The sequence below is a fragment of the Ambystoma mexicanum genome, chromosome 2p (assembly GCF_040938575.1).
Source record: "Ambystoma mexicanum isolate Mex_15411 chromosome 2p, UKY_AmexF1_1, whole genome shotgun sequence".
Classification (NCBI taxonomy): domain Eukaryota; kingdom Metazoa; phylum Chordata; class Amphibia; order Caudata; family Ambystomatidae; genus Ambystoma; species Ambystoma mexicanum.
Genome location: NC_090923.1, coordinates 623,489,683 through 623,512,568, shown reverse-complemented (window position 1 = coordinate 623,512,568; position 22,886 = coordinate 623,489,683).

Genomic DNA, 22,886 nt, shown 5'->3' with positions numbered 1-22,886 from the left:
TAGATGCTATGAATCGACCTTGGCAGAAGAGCCTGTTGTATGCTTTTCCTCCTCTCCCATTGATTCTGAAAGTTGTGGTAAGGATCAGGGATTCAGTTAGGGTTGTGATTCCCTTGGTGCCCTCTTGGACACAGTGATCATGATTACCTTTGGTGATGGCTAGCACAAGTAGACGGATGTACTTGTTGAATTACAGAATAGATCAAATGAAAATAAACCGAAATGTAAAAAAAAATAGAATAATTAATAACATATCTTCAATGAAAAAACATGAAAACAAATGTTTTGCACCAAAGGTTACACATTTCAAGCTCATAAATATGTAAACAAAATGAGGAAAAAACGAGACCCCAACTCTGTCCGGTGGGATACAAATATGAAATAAACAACATCCCTGGCAAGGAGCCAAAAGTGTTACCACAACCAAGACGACAGTGACATACAAAATGAAATTCAACAACCCAAGAAAGGAATCCTGACATCCAATAGGGGTTGCACATCTCAGGCTGCATTTGTGGGTTAGCCCTGCCTCACTTTAGTCTATCGAATAATGCACTGAAACGCTGTAGAGTAGACATTGCAACTCAATCTGCCTCTATCCCCAGAGAACAGCTCAGAAGAGAGACTAGTTCCAACTTTACACAGTAGCCTACTCGAGTTTCGGTTTATCACGACCATGAGCTTCAAAGGCCAAGCCTTCTTCAGGGCGTGTGAGTTCAAAGGGAGAGGGCCAGTATAGCAATCTGTACTTCAGCATGCTCCTTGCTCAGTAACAAAAAAAGCCAGATCTACCGGATACCTTCATTTGTGATAACACCTATTTTGCAGCTTGTTTCGTGTCCACATATAGGTAGAAGTGGAATATTCTATTGCATCTGTGTGTGCATGATGATGCTTAGTTGAGATATGTAAATGATATCTGGAGCAACGATGACTCGCTGTTTTCCAAGCATTGGTGAATGGAGCTGGCGGTTGCTCTGGTGTTTCTGCTGCTGACCTCCCCGTGTCCATTGATTCTGAGCTCAGGAGAGACTGTATCCAATGTGCTTCGCTGTGGGGCATGGAAACTGAAAGGGAAGGCTTACAGAGGTTGGCAATGACTCTGCTGTTGGCACATAGGGTGCAGTGTGCAAGGAAACTGGCCACCTTAAAGGCGTATACTAGGCACCCTGGGAATTTCTTGAAGTGATGCCCCATGAATGGGGTTGCGCTAGCCCTGCAGTGCCCTATGCCAGCCATTCTGCAGATCTTGAGTGAGGGGTTTGATATGGCCCTGCCGTTTCAACCTTATGGTCCCAATGGGTAGCGCTCAAGGCAGTGCGAGATCCTTGGGAGAGGAAGACAGAGAGTGAGAATCAGGTGAATAGACTGTTGAAGGGGTTCATTAATTTCAGACCTCGTCAGGTGTTGGGGCTCCCCAAATGGGACTTGCGGTTTGTTTTGAAGGCGTTGCACGAAGCTTCCCTTTGAGCATCTGCAGGAGATTGACTTGTAGCTTGTAATGCTTATGGTGGTGTTTCTAGTGGCTACAACTCTGCTAGGAGATCGGCAGAAATCAGGGCTCTTTTGTGCAAGGCCGCTCCCCACTTGGAGATTCAATCAGATGCGTTGTATTTGAGATGTAGCCCAGCTTTTTGACCCAATGTGGTCTTGAAGTTTCATTTGGCATAAGAAATTGTCCTTCCAGGACCCAGGATAACCGGACAAAGTGAGGTGGCATACACTGGATATAAGAAGGCCATTTTGATGTATCTGGAAAAAACTGCTACCATGCACAGATCAGATAGCCTGCTCATCACCTTTGTAGGGGGATGGGTGCAGTCCCTGGATAAGGTATATGACTAAGCTGGTTTATGAGGGTTCTGGCCGGCCACTCCCCAAGTGGGTTCAGGGTCGAGAGTAATCTTAGCAGGACTAGGAGTAATGAAGATTACAGGTAAGTAATCAGATCATGCACCCCTTATGTAGTTCCCACCCTTGTTTCTTCAGGAGTCTGCTGAGGTATAGGCTGGACAAGGCGGTGAACGGCGAAGCAGCCCCAGCTTTGACCCGCCCTTTGAGTTGTCTATGTTGCCACACGTTCCATCATCCAGCAGCAATACCATGCGCTCCTTAAATGAGAAGTGTAAATTCATATTTATACACAACAAAAGTGCTCCTGTAACATACTCAACCCGTGGCGTTGTGAGAGGCACCTGTTTCACATAAGGGGCAAGCAAACGTGTTTGCATCAGCCTTGCAGGGGCAGCGTTTGGCTTTGCACTCGGTGCCTTCACCTTCCATTTTGGGCTCGCCTGAACTCTGCTGTCAAGAGAGTGAAAGTGAAAACTCCTCCGATGTGTAAGTGACGTGCTGACATCAAGCACCAACTTGATAATCAGGTTTAAGGCGCCGCCCGAGGCTCATAAGAAATATGCAGCGGTCTAACCGCGCGCTAATGCATTCATAGCTTTTGGGAATGTAAATTAAGTGCAATTTGTCATTTGCTTCCTTTAGATAAAAGATCGTTAGGCTTCACATGGTCCCTTCATATTTCAATGATCCTCCACTACTTAATCCCTTCCTACTCTCATCCTGCCTCTCTGGCCTTTCTCCTTTATCCCTATGGTCCTCAGCGGGCGTTTGCTTAATCTCTCAAATGTGGCCTTGTTTGCGCACTGTAAAGAAAGTCTCGCCTTGACTCAATGGACTTTTCAACTATCGGCTTCACACTGTTTTGCCCTTTTTGGATATTTTTCTTCAAAAGTGTCCAACAGTTCAGCCATCCCAGCGCCTGTCCAAGCATTCACTTTTGAGGTTCCATCAATCTGGCTTCCATCCTTGGTGTAGCAATGAGAAAACAAACCTTCAGATGATGGATGACTCCAGGCATGTTTTGAATGATGGAGTGGGGGCTGGGCTGCCTGCTCGTTCTCCTTGATCTCTCAGCAGCTTTTGATAAATCAGCTACCATGAGGCTCAGATTACCATCTTATCTTCCCTCATGGGGCTGGTTGGTCTCACTGGCCTGGTTGACCTCTTACCTGCACAATCCTTCACAGTTTGTACACCCTGGACTGTCTGGGTTGGTGTACTGTTAGGCGGAAACCTGTGCAGTTCCCTCTGGGACCACTGCAAAAGATTTAGGACTACAGGTGTTGCGATGAACCCACTTGGTAGCAGTCTGTACCACACAGATTCAATTGGTAGCTGTGGCTGAGCAGCCAGACTTCTCTACAAGAAAAGTTGGTCAGTATAGGGAGTATACAATATAGGGTAATTCTTCGCATGTCAAACGAGTAAACACGCAACCAGGCTTTAGTATAAAGATAGTAAGTTATTTATTGATAACAGAACGCCTACGAAAAATACTAAAGCGAATCACGGCAAACAACTCAAAATACAATTACTCTGCAGAATGGAATAAAGCTCAATCCCCCGAAACACAATATCGACAACTCTAGGTTTCTACGGCACCACTTATTTTCAGACAGAGGTGTATACCTCAACCCAGATGACACTCGAATATTTAGTGAGGAAGGGAGAGAAGAGAAAGGCAGGTAATGAAGTCAACACGGTTCGTACTGAAGCGGGTAAAAATGCAAGGCAAGAAGGCATTAATCACACTAGATCATACAGTTCGGCAGCCAGGCCCACTCGGTGAGAGGCAAGGCACGATGTCCTGGAAAGTCTCTACGGGTGATGCATTCAAGTCTCGTTTAGCAAATTGGTTAGTGACAGGTTGAACCAGTTCAGAACAAAGAGTGAATAAAGCTTGAAGGCAACCCAACGGAACGGAGAGGAATCAGATACCTCACACGAACCGATCGAAAAGGGAAGCCAGGCGGTTACGGTACCTTGTTGTGGAAGACAGCTCCGACGGGGGCAGTTGTTCCTGGTGGTGGATGCACGACGGGTCTTGGCCAAGAGAAGAGATGCTCTCGTCGTCGAAGAGAAGATGTCCGGTGCACCACCAGGGAAGAAACCAGCCGCGGAGTGCTCCGCACAAGGCACCACCTTTCGATCACGGTGCAGGAGTAGTGGCTATCCGGTTGCCGGGTGCTCTGCACGGGCAATTCGACCACTGCGTCCTTGGCGACCAAAAAGCACAAAGAAGAAGAAGACTGGTTGTTCCCACCAGTCAGGGAAAGAGCCTCTCCGGCAGGGAGATCTCTTCTGTCGTCGGGAGATTGTGAGACGATTCCGCAGGGCTTCACCGGAGGTGTTGTCGTGCAGGTCGACTCAGCGTTACCCTCGTCGGATTCTTTAGGTCCAGTGGCGACTTCCTGAAGATCCAGTCCCAAAGCCCTGCTTTTATGCAGACGTCCCCCATTCATTCAGCCTAGCTTGTCAATCAACACATGCTAAGTGGTGAGCGGGAAGGCTCACCACCTGGGCCAATCACTTCAGAGTGCGACCTGAGTTGGCAAGGCAACTCGGTCCAGGGTGTCTAAACCCCCTCCCACACCCCTGAGGTAACCCAGACAGAATGGCGCCACCTTCGAGGGTCTCTGTCCAGAGGCCCGCCAAAAGTGGAACAAAGGGCTCAACCTTTGGTTTAGGAGTCACAGAGAAAAACACAGACGCCATTTTACAACCCGAGTTCTGGCAGAAAATACCACTCGATAAACCTATTTAAGATAAGTAGATCGGTGGTACGTTGGAGATTAACGAAAAACAGTATCAATCTTCAACAATAGGACGGATCCCATAGGGTTATGCTCGGGGCCGAACATAACAAGTAGTTTCCACTGCCACCAGCCAAAACTCGACGAGGGGGGACGGGACAGTGCCCCCTCGAGTAACAGATCCAGGAGTAATCGTATTACCCCTACTAGCACGTCCACAATAAGATGGTTGGTACTAGCTCTGTTAGCAAATTTAGGTCTAGTAAAGCCAATGGTGACTTTACATGCCCGGGGAGACAGTAGTCAGTCCCCGGGTATGGAGTCTATGGTGGGGGGACCTGCTAGGGCGCCCCCGTGTCACGACACGTAGGGTGCAGAGTGACACACATAGAAAAACTTATGAGACCCTATGGAGTAAAAGACCCCATAGCCCATCGAACACATTGACAGCTCAAAGGAATGACACACATACATGTCCAAGAGTGAGAGGAAAAGGGTCACACTCTTGGCAGGATGGAAAAAACAAACTCCAGAAATCCAGCAAAGCTGCTGGGGGACTCACTAGGTTAGGAAATTCAGCCTAAACAGAGAATTCTCCCTAACATGTACCTACACCTGCGATGTGGTGGGCCTCCGGGCTCGATCCTGTTACGCCATGCTATTTAACATCCACTTGGAGCCACTAAGGAATCTGGTGTTGGAGACGGGCCTCTCCATCTACCAGTATGCCGATGACACCCTATTCTGTCTCAGGTGTATAAGATGTACTCTGCCTGAGGGACTGTCTAAGTGCCATCAAGGCCTGCATGTCCTCTCTGTCCCTCAAAATGAACCCACCCCCCCTCCAAACTCAATTTCTCTTTGTATATTCTGCTTCTTCTAACCCCTTTTGCAGTAATGGCTTGCCCCACTCTAATTTTCCGTCATCTCCTGCACCTCGTTGCCCTCCATTAAATCTCTAGGTTTCTCTTGCGATTCTAAGATAAACTTCAAGCCACATCTTTCACATACATATTTTTTTCAGTGAACGCTGCCATCCTGAAGACACCAACCTTGAGTGAAAGGAAGGCTGCTACAAGGATAACGATCCAGACTGATAGCAAGGCTACTGCATGACGCAGCAGTTGGTAATGCAACCGGGACTGAAGGAGACTTAAGGTTAGCAGGAGTGAAGACGGAAAATTGATGAATCAGAAGAATACCTAAAGAATAGAAAATTAACCAATGGATACAGCAGTTCATTTCTCTTGAGATAGCATGACACAATAGTCCATATAGATGGCATGTACCGAAGGAACTGGAGCATTTATACTCTGAAAAGATTAATTATCGGTATATAATAACCATAGATCGATTAATCTGTGGAAAATAATATATTGTGGAATAATAAAAAATGTGGGTACAATGTTATTCTAAAGAACCAATAATAGGATTCTATGACAAAGGGATGAATAGGAAAGCACTTTTTTGAAGGACTAATGCAATACTATGTATGATCTATATGTGTTTGTGAGACAAACGTATTAGATTCACCAAGTGAGACAAATTGATCTTGTAACTTGTGTGTAATTCACTGTGCCTTGAGAACGCGCAGGTATGGGAGAAACCTATGCACATGCCTCCAACCGGAGAATGTTGGTACCAATCTAAACACACTAAGCACTTTGGAAATAAACCATAAGTGAACTGAGATGAATCGAGGATTTATTTCCATGGAAACGCAGAACGTCCACCGGTCTACCCTACAATTACACTTTTATATTTTCGACTGACTAGTGAATATCAGTCCAGGTCAGGTGTCTGAGACAAGCAATACTGAATACTTAGAACTGCAGAATATTCTCTTCTCCCCCTACATTTATTTAAACTTGTATACATTTCTCAGAATGTTGCAGAGCTGCCCAGGCTGTAGTTCTCTCTTGCCTTCCATCTTTCACCTTGGCCTCTCCGAGGCCGGTTTTACATCCTGCTGCCCATTACATATCTGGTTTGAGCCATTATCTCCCACCTTCATCTCTTTTCACTGGCTTCCTATCTACCCCAGATCACACTTCAAGATCTGCTTTATCACACATAAAGCTGTCCTTTTAAGGGTTCCATGTCATTTCATCGCGGGATGTTTTTTCACAAGGTTTTTTATCACATTTTAAAAAAAATTATTTTTGGGGGGTTTCCCCCAATCCCCCCATTTTCTTTAATTTGTATTTATTCCCAAACACCCACACCCCATATATATAATGTACTATCCCCCCTAAAAAATTAGATGGATTTTTTCACAATAAATTCACGGCAAAAAGCCCTGCGTAAAAACATTCCGCGATGAAAGGACGTCGTACCCTTTTAAGACAGCTCTCCTACTGACCGCCTGTGGGGGACTCAGGTTTACCTGGATTGTGGATGTTCTTCATCTCGAAAATCCTCCTTCAAACATTCTGGCCTTTCCGGCTGCCTCCCCTAAGACATGTAATGCTCCATTCCCTGTGGTCCAGTTGCATCCCGAGCTAAGGAATGCTTTAAAATATAGCGCATCCCTATGTTTTCTCTATTGTTCTAATTAATTGTTAGCAACTGTTGCTCTGTTACCTATAGCATGTGTACAGCACCTATTGCCTCTGGGCTAGGCTTTTGCGCTTTAAACATTTTAAAATAAAATAATACATAAATTGTAGTGGAAGTGACAGAACGTTCTAGTAGATTGCAGCCTTGAGGGCATCCATCTATACCATACCCTCAGGCCATCTTTCATGGCTATTGCAGCAGGGGTGGGCACAGAGGCTGAAACAGAGGCATTGGTGACGGAGGCAGTGACATCCGTGCTGGTATTGGAGCAGATGTTGGTAGCAGCAGGTAGCGGACGTAGAAATGGTGATGCTGGTAGCAGCAGTGGGAGTGGATGAGCTTCAGTGAGAGAGGATGAGTTGCAGGTGGCAGCACTGGAGGCCCTTGGTACCCCACTGTGAGATGTGGGAGCAATGTCCGTCCGTCTCTGGCCCAATCTGGTCAGCTAGGAATCACTGTCACTTAATGTGACTACACCTGTTGAATGCCTGTACATACATACATGATTCTCAATTTGCCAAAACCTAATGGAATTTGGAGGCGTCTTAGTCTGTCATGCCAAATGAGTGTTTTGCCCTGCATGACCTGTTTGCATGACCAATATGTGGCTATCATGTTGTGACATACAGTTGCATTGTGTTCTACATGACAGTTCATTACTGGTGCTAGCCACATTGCTGGCATGGGTCTCAGGGAGGGGGACGCCTGTGTGGCTGCACATGTCAATTGATGTCAAATTTGGCTAAAACACTACAAGAGGGAGGCCTTAAATGGTGATCCTTTGGGAACTGCATACTATAAGGGTTGCAAGGTGAGGCGGTAGGGAATTAACACCACCCCACCTTCTTTATTGTTTTTGCTCAGAGGGTCGATTTTTGACCTGGTTCCCCTTAACATTTTTGGTGACATGTTGATGAAAGTAGCTAACACTGACTTTGCTGGACATGAATGCATGCATCTATACCTCTTTTGTATACATATACACATATTACACGGCCGCGGTAGCTATGGTTAAGTTCCTAAACTCATAGGAAGAGCACTTTTTCTGCGGCTTATAACTTCGCTCCCATGGACAAATCTTCACCAAACTTTGCAAAAAAAAGTCTATAGGCGGCTCTCAATTTTTTGGACAAGGTTTCGTGCGGGGGGGGGGGAGGGGGAGGGAAAGTTATAGGGTGGGCCCAAAAATATTTTTTTTCCCATAGACTGAATGGGGAAAAACTTTGCGCACGACTACAGGTCAAAAGGCTGGACGGATTTTCACCAAATGTGCGCCAGAAAGCATGCTTTTGTGTGTTCAGTGGAAATCGGACTGGTACAATTTTTGCAAAACACTGAAATGTACATCCCCAAAAATGTGTGATATCTGGGTCTGCTCCGCTGACCCATTTCCCTGTTCGCTCCATGAACAGAAGAGTCATTGGATCCCGGTACGGCGCAGTGTCGCAGAAGTTTGGACGCAGCAGTGGTTGGCTGGAGGGAAGCGTGCTGTTCGTCAACATTTTTGGGGAAAGCTGCCATGGTGTATCGGAGGATAATGCGGTGGCGGAAGGGTCTGGAAAATGTACCGTACGCATTGTGTTGGCGGCAATAAGAGAGGGAATGGCTGGGGGATTGGGAAGTGCTTTATATGTGACATATGTAGGCTAGTATTTTCTGCCGCAACCTGTTTGCTGCAAACTCTTTTCGCGGTGAGTGGTAGCAGGTCATTTGCAGATGGGGAGTGAATTACACGTGACATAGGTTGGGTGGGAGCGCAGGTGGCGGTGTGCTGCGAATGGAATGCATTAGTTGGGCACATGGAGGCATGCATGGGTGAGTGAAGGTGAGGTGGGTCTGTGGCAGGATTACAGTATTGTGTGCATGGCCGAAGCCCGTAGCTTGTAGGGCATGCACTGAGGAGCGTAGAGCTGTAACATACACACCGCAGGAAGGCATGTTTGAGTCTGCATCCGGAACAGGGTGGTGCTTGCATAGTGCAGTGTGTGCAGATTGGTTGCAGTAGCGTTAGTGCTGCAAACTGAATGTGGGTAGGTTGGCAGTGACACAGTACTTTATATATGGGAGTATTTTCTTTTCACATTGTGTTAACTGTTGCAATTTGTTGCTGCATAGCTACATGGTGGAGTGCAGGTTGAATAGGACTGCTGATGGCAGTGGTGTGTATGTCGATGGTTGTATTTGGTGAAATGCATGGTGGCATTACGTTGCTGTAGGTGTGTTGATGGCCTATGCTGTGTGCAGAATTGTTGAAGTAGGCCGAATGTTGTGGTTAGTGACAGAATACTTTGTGAATGGCTGTGGGTAGAGGTGGTGGAGGATGTGGTATGTTTCTGCATTCTGGTAAGTGCAACCTGTGTACATGATTGGGTGTTTTATGGTGTGACAGAGTTGCTGTGAAGTGCTGCTACCTACGTGTGGCACTTTTGTGCAAAATGGTATCTGCCCACATTGCCATTATGTTAACTGTTGCCATTTGTTGCTGCATAGCGCCATGGCGGTGAACAGGTTGGGTAGGAGTGTTGGTGGCAGTGGTGTCTATGTGGATTGTCGCAGTTGCTGATATGGAGACATGCATGGTGGCATTACGTTGCCGTGAGTGTGTTCAAGGCCTAGACTATTGGATGCATGGCCGATGAGGCCATTGGTGTCATGTCCAATGAGTTGCTTAGGATGTGCGGCAATAGGAAGAGGGACTTCTGCTGCACTGGGGACCGGCCCTTGACGCACTTGTGGACCCGCACATGCCGCATTTGACACTCCTCACCATGCTGGCCTATGGAAATGTGCTGCTCAGGGTGTGCATCAGGGGAAAGCGCGCCAATAGGAAGAAGGACTCCTCTGGCTTTACTGGGGAGTGGACCTGGCGGTACTTGGATAAAGGCAAATGACACATTCTACATTTGTGAGCATGCTGGCCAATAGACATGGGACTATGCCCTTTGGCCAATTAGGTGGTCAGGGTGTACGTTACAACAGAAAAGAGCACAATAGGAAGATGGAGTCCTCCTGGTGTGCCTCACTTGTGGTGATTGGGGAAAGGCATGTGCCACATTTTGCGCTTCTCACCATATTGGCCAATGGAAATAGGACTATGACCTTTGGCCAATCAGGTGCTCTGGGTGTGCGTCACAGGAAAGGGAGGCATTCACTTTTCCATAACTTTGTGTACTGCGGATGGCAAACATGGGAAGACGCACAGTTTTCATTGTGGGTGATTACTTTGTGGAAGATCTGTGCGTGTATGCCCTCCAAGAAGACTTGTCTAGCAATTTAGGTTTGGAGGGAGTGGACGTTTTGTGGAGTGGTATGGAATCATGCTCTTTCGGTGGACTGCCTCTAGAATGTCGACGCGTGGCCTCTTCAGCAACTGTACATGTTGTGATCATGCAATTACATACACAATGATTTAGTCAGCAGAAAACATTTGCAATCTTAAAATCCAAGTCGGAAGCAGTTTGAATCTATTTTACACGTGTAAACATTTCTCAAAGTGAAAATTTGCGGCAAACTTTTCCGTGCGCAATAGTCGCGATAACGGGAGAACCGCACTGTTTTGAAATGTTTTGGGCTCTATGGATTGATATGGATGCTAGATACAAGTAGGATTGAAATTTCGTTTCTATCATGAAAACTGAGGGAGTTATTGCGATTTTAGTAAAGGTCATTTTTTTCGAGATAGGCGCGAGAATGGAAATCGGCTTTAGTTTTTAAATCAGAAAATATTGGCTATGGACTAGAGCATGCAAGCGAAGCCACCAGGATGGCACGGGTAAGAGTCAGGAGTGATTCGCGACTCAGTCCTGGTTCCTCGCTGTCCACCTTGGAGCGCTAGGCTGGTCACTTGAATGAAATTAATAGATCAAGTTGACAAATGACTGGGAAAAAGATACTTTTACAGATAGACAGAATAAGATTTCACTACAGATTTAGACAATGTTACTCATTCTGGAAGTAAGGATAGTTCAGAGGTTAGGAGGGGACAAGATAATGCACGGAAATCAACCATTTTTAGCTTTCTGTTAATACTCACAAAACAAAATGGATTTAAGATTTTGGACCGTCAGGATTCTGGACCGTCAGGATTCTTGACCTATCAGGGACTGACAGCTGGACACATCGGACTGGACAGGGTCAGCAAGGTGCTCTGGTCACAGCACGGCACAGGACTGGACCGGGTCAGCAAGGTGCTCTGGTCACAGCACGGCACAGGACTGGACGGGATCTACCCATCTTGGTTCTGAGGATATTTCAATTCCGCAGGCAAGCAATAACAGCACAGCCCGGCTGTATTATGATGCTTCCCCTAGGCTTTTGGGGTTCTGTTCTAGAGTTTAAGGCCAAGCTGTGAATGATTCAGCTATGCAATAGGCCTTTGCTTTGCCAAGTTTCTGGAGTCTGGAGCAAGGAAGATGTAGATTTCAGCAGCAGGGTGCTCTGCCAGCATCAGGAGGGTTAGTGGATCCGTCTGTCTCTATGTCTGGTCAGCTGTCTCTATTTATGCTATAAAATCACATCATAAAGGGGGCGTGTGGGCCAGCTCAGCTAAGCTTGCCCCTTTGAGCTGGTATAGGGTCAATACTTCATCTCTGCCTTGCAATTTGAGTGATTGGCTCATGGCTGGGTGATGTCAGGTTTTATGATTTGCTTTACAATCCTCAGAGACCTCCCTTTAGCCATTGGTTTCCAAGTCTGATTTTATAGTAAATGTACATTTCTACCTTGGTCACCTTTATACAAATCACACATAAAGATGCCATATTTTACATAGCAACTTTTCCTCAAAACCCCGCAGTGGTGTCATCTTGTCTCCCCTTTCTACAGATTTTTGCCCTTGTCGCTTTGAACACACTTTCTGATTTTTCTACAAATTTCCACAAATATGCGTGCTTAACATGGGGACATGCGTGTACATTTTCACAATCAAACAGTCATACATTTTGCGTAAAATCACATATCTTGCCATTCCTGTCCAGAAGGTCACAAAGTTCTGCCACCTCTTCACACGTGCAGCCAGAAATTAAATTTTTCACCATTTTGGAGAGCAAGTTATTTTAAAATGTGTTCTTTGTTCAGGTTCAGCAACAGATGGTCGCTTGGCTCCACCCCTTTGTGTCTCCTGGGAGCCCAGTAGATCCCCCTCCTTGGGGGAAGCTCCTTCCAAGAGAGTTTACGACTGCCTTCACACTTCCAATTTCCTGGGTTGGAGGATGTCCATTGTTTAGTCCTGGGCTAACCAGCAATGAGCACCTCCCCGTGAGTTTCAGCTGAGAGGAAGGCTCTCCTTCCAGGAGGAAACCTGCTTTTCCAGTTCTTGCAGCTCAGCCAGGTTTAATTTAATTGTTAAATTCTTTTGGCTTTTCTTTAGCACAAAACAAACTTGTTGCCTCAAATAACAGATAGAATTCTCATTCAAGATTTTAAACCTATGGGATCAAAAACAACTACAATAGGGGTTACTATCAGTAACAGGCCTTCTATGTTGCAAACATTTGACTTTCAGTTTATAACATGTTAAAGTTTAATCAGGAAGGCCCCTGACAGCTGTGATCACAGGTAGCCCTCTGCTGCACAGAGAATTATTTACAGATCCACAGGCAGGCCACTTTGGCTGTGGAGATTTCTTTTTGCTCTTAGCCTTTCAGGACCTTGTAAGTTCACAGTGATTCCTTAACTAAGTGAATTGTAGCACCCAGTGAGAATTTTGAATATTTGGAAGGTGTTCTGTACCGGCATTCTGAAGTTTCAGCAGCAAAGAAAATGTGATTTAAAGCAATATTGGAGTTTCATTTAGCAAAGCACTGCTTTTTACTTCTACACTCCACTTTCAGTTGTTGTGGAGCCCCGTGCCACATTTCAGCGGTGAGAGCTCTGTTTCACCATTGACAACATGCGTGGCAGATTGGGCAGCCACCTTTTTGTGCATTGAAAAGCGCAATTTTCAGGGGTTTTGGCGGGCACAGGGGGTTTGCGGCCATTTTGCTGTTTCTGGCACCACCATAACCGAGTGATGCAGCATAGCAGAGCAAAAGTGGGTCAATACATCCCACACCCACTTGCAGTTACATGTTTTCTTCAACTGTATAACCAGTACACGATCTGTTCATACTTTCTGTCACACTGCTGAGTGCACACACAATGTATCAGTTTCACGTGTCATGGAAAGGAAAGCAGCAGATAAATCAAAGTAATGCCACATTTAACACACCCACGTCACAGTGCAGGCTGATGTTCTTTGTTTACCAGTGGCTGTTATACAGTTAGGAGTACTTTAGCCACACATTGCTAAGTTTGCAGAGCCACCCACGAAGTGGACAGCAATACTTTAAATGTGGTAGCCTACTGCATGAATACATAGGACTGGTGACATGGGCGGTGTTATCAGCATACAGTGCATGACCTATGCATGGGTCTAGGTGTGGAATGTAAACACTCATGCTTCCACAACTACTTAAAAGTGCATTTGAAGATGCAGATATGCGGTCACTAATGGAGTCCTATGGATACTTGCTGTGTAATTGCACACATGCCAACCAGGTGAAGTCTATATATGTTACTAAAAACCTTTTCCCTTTACTGAAAAAACGACCCTAAAGCAATGTTATGTTTGAAGTGCCCTACTTAGAAACCTATGAAATTCACTAACAAAAACATTGTTAAAAAGATGTTATGGTTAAGTTGCACTAGCAAAAACCTATGAAATTCAATGGAAAACCTTGTTACAGGGATGTTATGGTTACAGATAAAACCAAAAACCCCCCGAAATCCAACAGTTATGGTTCCACCAGTGTGCACTGCAAGGACTAACACCCATGACATCAAAGGTGCCATCACAAATCTCATTCATGACATCACTAATGACAACACATGTGCATTCAGTTTTAATAGGAAGCCTCCACAAGGGATTGTTATTGTAATCGTGGGAGAAAACTATCAAAGAATATTGGAAGAACTATCATGAGAGAAGTAGGTCATGGAGGAATGCATTGCTATACACACCATTTTATTACACACTTCTTCACTGTACATGAAAGAACTCATGTGCAAAGGTAGCCATTGTTTGCACCATGCCTCATGGAAATGTAACCTTCAAAATCTTTGCATGTTACACAGTGAAATCATAAATGCATTAGTTTTAGAGTGTTGGGTACTGTGAAACATGTAAGAAGTAGCTACCATTGCCTTTAAAACTACATAATTGCACTACTGCACAGAAACCATAAAGACACCACAATGCATACAAACATGACCAAATACAAGGGAATTAAAGTGAGCTAAAAAGGAGCAGTATTACCAGAAACTGTTCATAACATAACTGATTATCTTCATGCACAGAAACCAGTGCTGTGTGTTATGCTTTCCTCTTCCCCTATATATGTATCATATGATGTGAGTGAACCGTAAGGAAAGTAGTGTAAGAACAAATGAGAATGGTGCCGTACACAAATATAGAACCTTTTCAATTGTTTGTTCCTGACTGTTAGTGAAGAAAAGCACCTGCCCAACTTATGGTAGTGAAGATGTCATCTTTGATGTCATTGGTGTTAGTCCTTGCAGTGCACAGTGGTAGCACGAGTTATGGTTGCGTAGCGTACCATAACTTGCACATTTCTGGGGTTTTTAGGTTTTACCTGTAACCATAACGTCCCTGTAGCAATTTTTTTCCATTGAATTTCATAGGTTTTCTAGTGGTGCAACTTAACCCTAACGTCCCTTTAACAAGGTTTTTTGTTAGTGAATTTCATAGGTTTTTTAACAATTTTAATAATTTTTATTGTTTGAGATAATAATAATGAAACGAGTGTTAGCAAGTTACAGACATCAAGTTGTGCTTACAATGGAAAGGTTAACAGAATTTTGCAATAATAACTATTAGAAACATTGGAAAACACATTAAATATTCATTAAACAACTGAGTTATTGTATATAGATGATAGATAATAGTTAATAGGAGCAGTATAAGATAGGATCAGATTATTATAGCAAGTCTGCAATGGTACTAATAAGGGGAGAGTATTAAAGAAAACAAAAAAAATGGGGAGACATACTGGTAGACAGACATAGGGCCTCATTACACGGTAGGCGGTAAGGGTTTGCCGGTACCGGTAAGGGCACAGGTACCGGTAAACCCTTACCGCCTTACTAAGAGTTCCCTTTGCGGGACCCGACCTTAACGGCTGGTTTTACCAGCCGTTAAAGTAGGGTGCCGCAAAGGGACCTTGGTGCTAATTACGGTACCACAATTTGCAGTACCGTAATTAGCGCATTCCCCATTCCCATTGAGTCCTGTGGAGGCAAAAATGGGAATGGGGAAGTGCCTTGGTGAATGGGGAATTACCGCCCCTGCTCACCTTGGAGTAGGGCGGTAATTCCGCCATCCACCAAGGTGGAAATGGTACAATACCGGCGGCAACCATGGCGCTAAAAGCGCCATGGTTACCGCCTACTGTGTAATGAGGCCCATAGAACGAACTAGAAACAAATGGGAAGAAGAAAAGGGGGCAGGGTAGGTGTAATGTGTTATTTAATAAAATTGTTATTGCGACTATGATAATGAGATAATGAGATCTGACAGGCTTATGAGTAAGAATAATACCAAATAGCTGAAGGGCTTGATGTAATTATGCAGGTTCAGGTTCCATGTGCAGTAACATTGAAACAGTTGATTTAGCGAGTAAAGAAAAACCATTTAGAATTGTATTTAGGAATTGTATTCAAATTGCTGGCCATACACAATTCAATTCTATGAATGTGTCAGATAGAGTTCCACCATCCTCTTGTAGAGAGAGATCAGAAGTCCTTCCTGTTAGCTGTAATACATTTCAAAGCAATGCTAATGAATAAGTCATAAAGTTTGGCTGAGTCAGGGGAAATGCTTGTTCTTATTGCCAAGCTTCCTAAAAAGACATCTAGAAAGGATAGCGGAATATTGACAGTAAAAATAAGCTTGATGAACTTCCAAATATCTTGCCAAAACCTGAAAGTAAATGGACAGTCAAAGAACGCATGCACATATGAAGCAGGAGTCAAACCACATGACCAGCATTTGGCATCACAATTAGGTTTAGCCTTTGCTAGCTTAACAGGAGTAATAAAAGCTCTATGAATAAAAAATAATAGTGTAGTGTTATATTTGCTGAAATTGATATATTTTTGATTTTGGAGAACAGACAGAACCAAATATGATCTTGAAACATGCATCTTAAGTCATCTTCCCATTTAAAACGGAAGGTGCAAATTTCAAATGTTGAGGTGAGCATACTATAAAGTTTTGAGGCTCTTACCTCACCAATCATGGTAAGCTGTAGTAATGTGAAGGCATCTGGAGAAAGAACCTCATTAGAGAAGTGATTAAGTGCATCTAGGCAGGAATTAACTACCTTGTTGTAATATTGAAAGTCTTCTTTGGGAATGGAAAATGTAGACAATATTTGCTGAAAGGAGAGAATGGGAGGACCATGAATGATTTGTTGAATTAATCTAATTCCTTTTTTTATCCATGATTTGCGATTAAAGGCCTTGTTATTAATTATAATATTCGTGTTATTCCAAATTAAAGGGGAGAGGTACTTATTGGGAGGTTTGGTATGAGGGAAGAGGTTTGTAGGGCTGAGATAGATGCTTTGATGGAGTCCAAAACATTCATGGATGTATGTTTAAATATGTAGATGAGGTCAGTGACGTTATGTGGGTAAATTGAGTGTTTTTCTAAAGTGCACCATGTGGGGGTATCCGAGATCTCAGGATCTGCAAACCAGTGGCGGGATTGTTTTACGAGAAAAGCAGTATGATATAGTTTCAAGTCTGGAAATCTAACCCCACCTTTTTCATAAGGTGCTTTTAGTTGGGTTAAAGCAATTATATTACTTTTTCTTATGCCCCATAAAAAGTTTAATAAAAAGAAAATACAGATTTAAAAAAGAAAGAGATAGGGGAACAGAAAGAAGCTGTAGATAGTATAGTACAATAGGGGAAAGCATCATTTTAATTGTATCTAGACGTCACCACCAAGAAAGGTAAAGGGGGACCATTTGGTGGTTAGGTCATTTAGAGTGTCTAACAAAGTTTTAGTGTTAAATTTGACAGTGTCTAGGACCGTGGGCAAATCAAATGCCTAAGTATTTAATAGAGACACTACACTATTTAAGACCAAAGGTGTCAATATCATGTTTATGGCAATAGGAGTTTAGGGGCATAATTTCTGATTTTTCTCTATTTAATTTGTATCCTAACACTTGTCCAAACTGAGATAAAACATTAAGTAGGTTGGGTAGGTGAAGCTTGGGATTATTAATAAGAATAAGGATAAGGATATCATCAGCATACACTGCTATTTTGGTACATGAAGCGCCTGCAGGAATGCCCAAAATATTTTTACTGGACCTTATTAGTTCCAATAATGGTTCAAGTGAGAGGATATATAGTATAGGTGGAAAAGGACAGCCTTGCCTAGTTCCTCTAAGTAGAGGAAAGAAGGAGGATGCTTGGCCATTTATATAAATAGAGGATTTGGGCGATGAGTAGAGTAGTTTGACCAGGGAAATACAATTATTGCCACATCCATTCCAGTGAAGGACTTGAAACATAAAGTTCCAATTTACACGATCAAATGCTTTTTCCGCATCCAATGCAATGGCTGCGTAACCCTGTCTATCTTGTTTATCTTTAGCTGCCAAGTCAATGTCGTTAAATAACAGCCTAGCATTTGAGGATATGTTACGTCCTTTCACATAGTCGGTTTGGTCAGATTTAACGAGAGCAGGGAGTGAGGATACAATTCTGTTGGCTAATATCTTTGCAGAGACTTTACTTTCAATGTTAATAAGGGAAATGGGTGGATAATTACTACTGATTGTGGGGTCTTTATCTGGTTTAGAGAATATATGAGTAATGCTTCTGAGAATGAACCAGAAGATGATTTTTGGGATATGAAAAATAAGAGTAGTGTTTTGAGTTTTGGTGCTAGAACTTTAAAATATTAGTATAGAATTCAGTGGATAATCCATCAGGACCTGGTGCTGTCCCTTTTCCCAAGCCGTTAATAACTTTGATAATCTCTGAAGAAGTAATGTAATTTTCTAAGTTGGAAAGATCCTTTTGAGGATATCATGTTCGGCTAATATTATTGAGAAAGGATTCAATATTTTTATCAAGAATAGGACGTTCAGGGGTATATAGATCGGCATAAAACTTTTTAAAGCAATCAAGTATATCCTCAGAACAGTGATGAGATATGCCATGGTTGTCCTTAATGTGGGAAATATGAAATTTTTCCTTTTTAGCGTTTAAATAGGAGGCTAGCATTTTACTGGCTTTATTTGACGTTTGATACATTTTTGTTTTATATTGTTCCAGCAGCAAGTTCCGTGATTTCTTTATTGATCTTGAAGCGTAGCGCTAAAACCTGACGAAGATTGGTTGAGTTAGAATCTTGATAGTAGCATTGTTAATCTTGGGTAAGTTGGGAATAAAGGTCATCTAAATGTTTTTTTCGTAGTTTCTTTTTTTACCTGAGAAGGCCATAATGTGACCTCTTAAAGCTGCTTTAAACGCATCTCAGTTATTTACAACTGAAGTGTCGCAATCTTGGTTATTTATGAAGTATTGTTGAATACATGATTGAACAGATAGAGTGAACTGTGGATCCTGTAGTAGAAAATTATTAAGTTTCCATCGGCATGTGGTTTTGTTTACGTCTGTGCAAGACAGAAAGATGTGACTACAGGGGCGTGATCTGAGATAATAATATTAGAGATTTTAGAATCTGCAATAGAGCCAGAAAGGGTTTTGACTGCGAAAATGTAATCAAGGCGTGATAGTGTGTTGTGAGAGGGTGAATGTAAGGTATAATCTAATTGTGTGGGATGGGATAGCCTCCAAGTGTCAATTAATCCTGTTTCGGCTAGACAACTCACAAAGGATTTATGGGTGTTGTTTGTTTTAAACATACAGCTGGATTTCCAATCCAGAAATAGATCTAGGACCTGATTAACATCTCCACACATAATCAAATTGGTAAAGTTATTTTTGAGTATCATTTGTTTGAGATCCAAAAGGTGGGGTCTGGCAAAGTGGGACCATAAGTGTTTAAGATAGAGACATGTATAGAATCAATTAAAAGTTTTACCCACACCCATCTTCCATTGGTGTCAGCATCTTGGTCTAGAATTTTAAAGGGCTGTTATTTACTTATTAATATGGCAACTCCATTCTTTTTTGATACTGCTGGACTGATAATGACCTCCTTAACCCAGAGGGACTTAAGTTTCATTGTCTCTTTGTTGGGTACATGAGTTTCTTGTATGCAAGCAACCAATGGCTTAAATTTATTTAGGTGAGATATGATTTTACATCTTTTGATGGGATTCTTACAGCCTTTGATGTTCCATGAAATACACTTAAAAATAATTTAATCATAAAAGTAATGATAGGCATGCATCATATAACTGTAGAACAATATTAGAATTAGAACCAACGTAATGAAGTTTAAAACATGTACACTCAAACCATGAAACAAGAGGATGGCACATTGAGGAACAGGAAGGGGAGTAGGGAGTTTGATCATAAACTGAGAGAGTATAAGCAAGGGGACAAGAATGACTTCAGAGATCAAACAGGACATGGTAGAGAAAGAAAAGGGAAGAGAGATATAGCAGGGATAGGTAACACCAACTGAGTCGTCAAAAGGAAAAAGTACGACCAAAGTAGAGGAAGGATGCTGCACAAGCGCCCACCTCACTATGTTGTAGTAACTGGATAATGATTGCATTAAGTATGTAGTAAAAGGGGGAAAATGGTGAGGTCAGGTCCTCAAGTTATAGACGAGGTTGAGGCACTTGTGGGTGAGGAAGTATCCATGCCATCATTTTTAATGGATTGAATGAAGATCTTAAGATCATCTGGATCATCAAACATGGCTGTACGATCTTCATGAGTTCCTTTAAAGGATCATGGGTGATATAATCCATATCGGACATTGAGCTGCTTCAGAGTGGGACGAAAGGATTGGAAAACTTTTTTTTGTTTTGGGCTGTGCTTCTGGCCACATCTTTAGAAATGAATAGCTTGTTTCCATGCCATATAAGGGATTTTCGTTCCTTGGCTGTAGATATGATGAGCTGAAGCTGAGAGTAATCCAAGAGGTAGAATATGAGTGTTCTGGATAAAGGGCGAGGGGGTGGAGACCGTCGGTTGACCAATTCTATGAGCTTCCTCCATCTGTTGTCAAATCCCATCATTCTATCATCTAGTTGCTGTAGTTTTATATTTGTTGTCTCAATAAATGGTTTAAGTGCTCTTATTTCTGCAAGAATGGTCTCAATGGCGGGGTCAGAGATACCGAGTAGAGGTGGGGAGTCACTTTTGGGTCGTTTGAGATTTGTTGTAGAGGAGGTGGATTCTTTTGCAGTGGATGCATTTTTTTGATTCGTTTTATTTATTAGCAAATTATCACATAGAACCTGTCAGACTTGCAGACAATAGTTTGTATACCTTTTTGCGTTAGTCAGGGGGTGACGGTCTCCACGTAAAATGGTTATAGTGGCATCTGTTTTAAGTTCTATAGCATCACATAATCTAATAATTATTGCTTCCATATTATGTATACTGTCTTACTTTTACAATAAGGGGTCAAAATGACCAGGCAGAGAATAATAAGGAGCAGATTATGGATAATAAAGAGTATAGTGATGTCAACAAATCAAATAAGGAGGTGTAGTACTGTTCTTGTACACTGCAGCTGCAAGCCAAGACTTGGTAAAGGACTAGTCTGATATTAATAATAGGGTGATAGGATCTACATAAAATCTGCCAATGTTGTAGATTATTAGGAGCAGAGCAAGCAGATATAGCATTGAGGCTGTGGCTTTGAGATGAATGCACTGTTGTTGTCTGTGATGAGGTGGAGAGGTAAGGAGCTGATGTTCAAGGCTATATAAATTGTGCAGGCACACTTTAACAGAGAGCAGTAGGCGAAAGCAGGGGATTCATAAATATTATTCATGTGGCATACATTAATAGTTCTTAAAGGAGAACAATATTTAGCACCAGGTTTTTTGCATTAAAATAAAATGCTGAAAGGCATAATATTTGTGCTGGTTATTTATGTTAGTCTTTGAGAATATATCTAACCTTTATAATCTTATCTTTTCTTTTCTTCATTTATCTTTTTTCTCTATCCTTCACTTCTTCCAATTCACTTTGTATTTCTCAGCTCTCTCCTCCTCCCTCTTTTGCTTCCCCCTTCACCGCTCACCTTCTTCTCTTTATTTATTTATTTTTTCCCACCTCTCTTGCATCCGTCTTCACTCCTTTCCTTTTCTTCCTTTAGTGTAATAGTACAGGCTTAAAATTCTTCTTTTCTGTCTGCAGTGTTAAATTTGGCCATAGGTGGCGTGACTCACAAATGACTTCCGTAACATCGGCCTGAAGCCGGCATGTCACTTGAAATGCGACGTTGCACCTCTCCTCATGAGGGGTGGTGTGCTTTAGGGCTGCTCCCGGAGCTTTGTGTCGGGATGCGATGCGTCCTACAGGGCTGCCAAACAGCTCCAGAAGACCGCGGCACAATGCAGACCTACAAAGGGGCATGGAGGTAATGAAATAATAAAAATAAAAAAAGACTTAATGCCAATATATAATTGTGTGAGGCGGAGTGGCTTGTTCAGGCGGCCATCCTCTCCGGCATTCAGCCACGCCCCCATTTTCATAGGTTTTCAATAGTGCACTGTAACCATAACAATGCTTTAGGCCAGTTTTTTGCATTAAAGTGGAAATGGCTTTAATAGCGAAATTTAACCATAACGTCCCTTTAACAACATTTTTTGTGAGTCATTTGCATTGGTTTTTAATAGTGCACTGTAACCATAACAATGCTTTAGGCTAGTTTTGTCAATAAAGTGGAAATGGTTATAGTAGCACAATTTAACCATAACGTCCATTTAACAATGTTTTTTGTTAGTGAATTTCATAGGTTTTTAGTACAGCACTTTAACCATAACGTTGGTATGTTATAGTTTTTGCAGGAAAGATTATAGGGTTTAAGTTGCACAAGTGAACCATAATGTCCCTGTAATAATGTGCCTTTCACTAAATTGCATTAGATATGTACAGGATATGCTTAGTGTGTAAAGATGTACTGTGCAACATACTGAAGCCGGAGGCTGTATAGTAAAAGGCACAAAGGATGGGAACACTGCAACCGTTTGTGGAGACTGGGTTGAGTCCAATGTGCCCAGAAAAGGAAGGGGGGGGGTCATAAAAAGGTGTAACATTCAGCAAAGACCAAAAACATATGCAAACAGCTTCAAACGCGTCAATTAGAAGGGAACATGCTGTACCTTTACAAAATGTGTACTTTCGCAACAGAGTGCACAAAGGCATAAAGTATGCAGCATAAAGGAAAGCACCAACATGAAAAGTGACGTTTGCCTTCATCCATCTTACTGCACACCTGCTGCACAATCAAGCAAAGAAGGAAGAGGCAGAGGAGCAAACGGCAACTACCGGGAACAGAACGTTAGAGCAACGTGGTAAGTAGGTGAATCTTTTTCTTGTAATTTTACAGGTCCATTAGTGTACAATAGCAAGAAAGCATTATGTTTTCTGTTTGTGCGCAGCAATGGCTTCCAACCTAGAGTGGCTTGAGGAGAATTTTCCGCATGAAGAAATGAGTGATGACGATAGGCCCATTGTTACCTGCCGCACTGTGAAAAGGGAAAG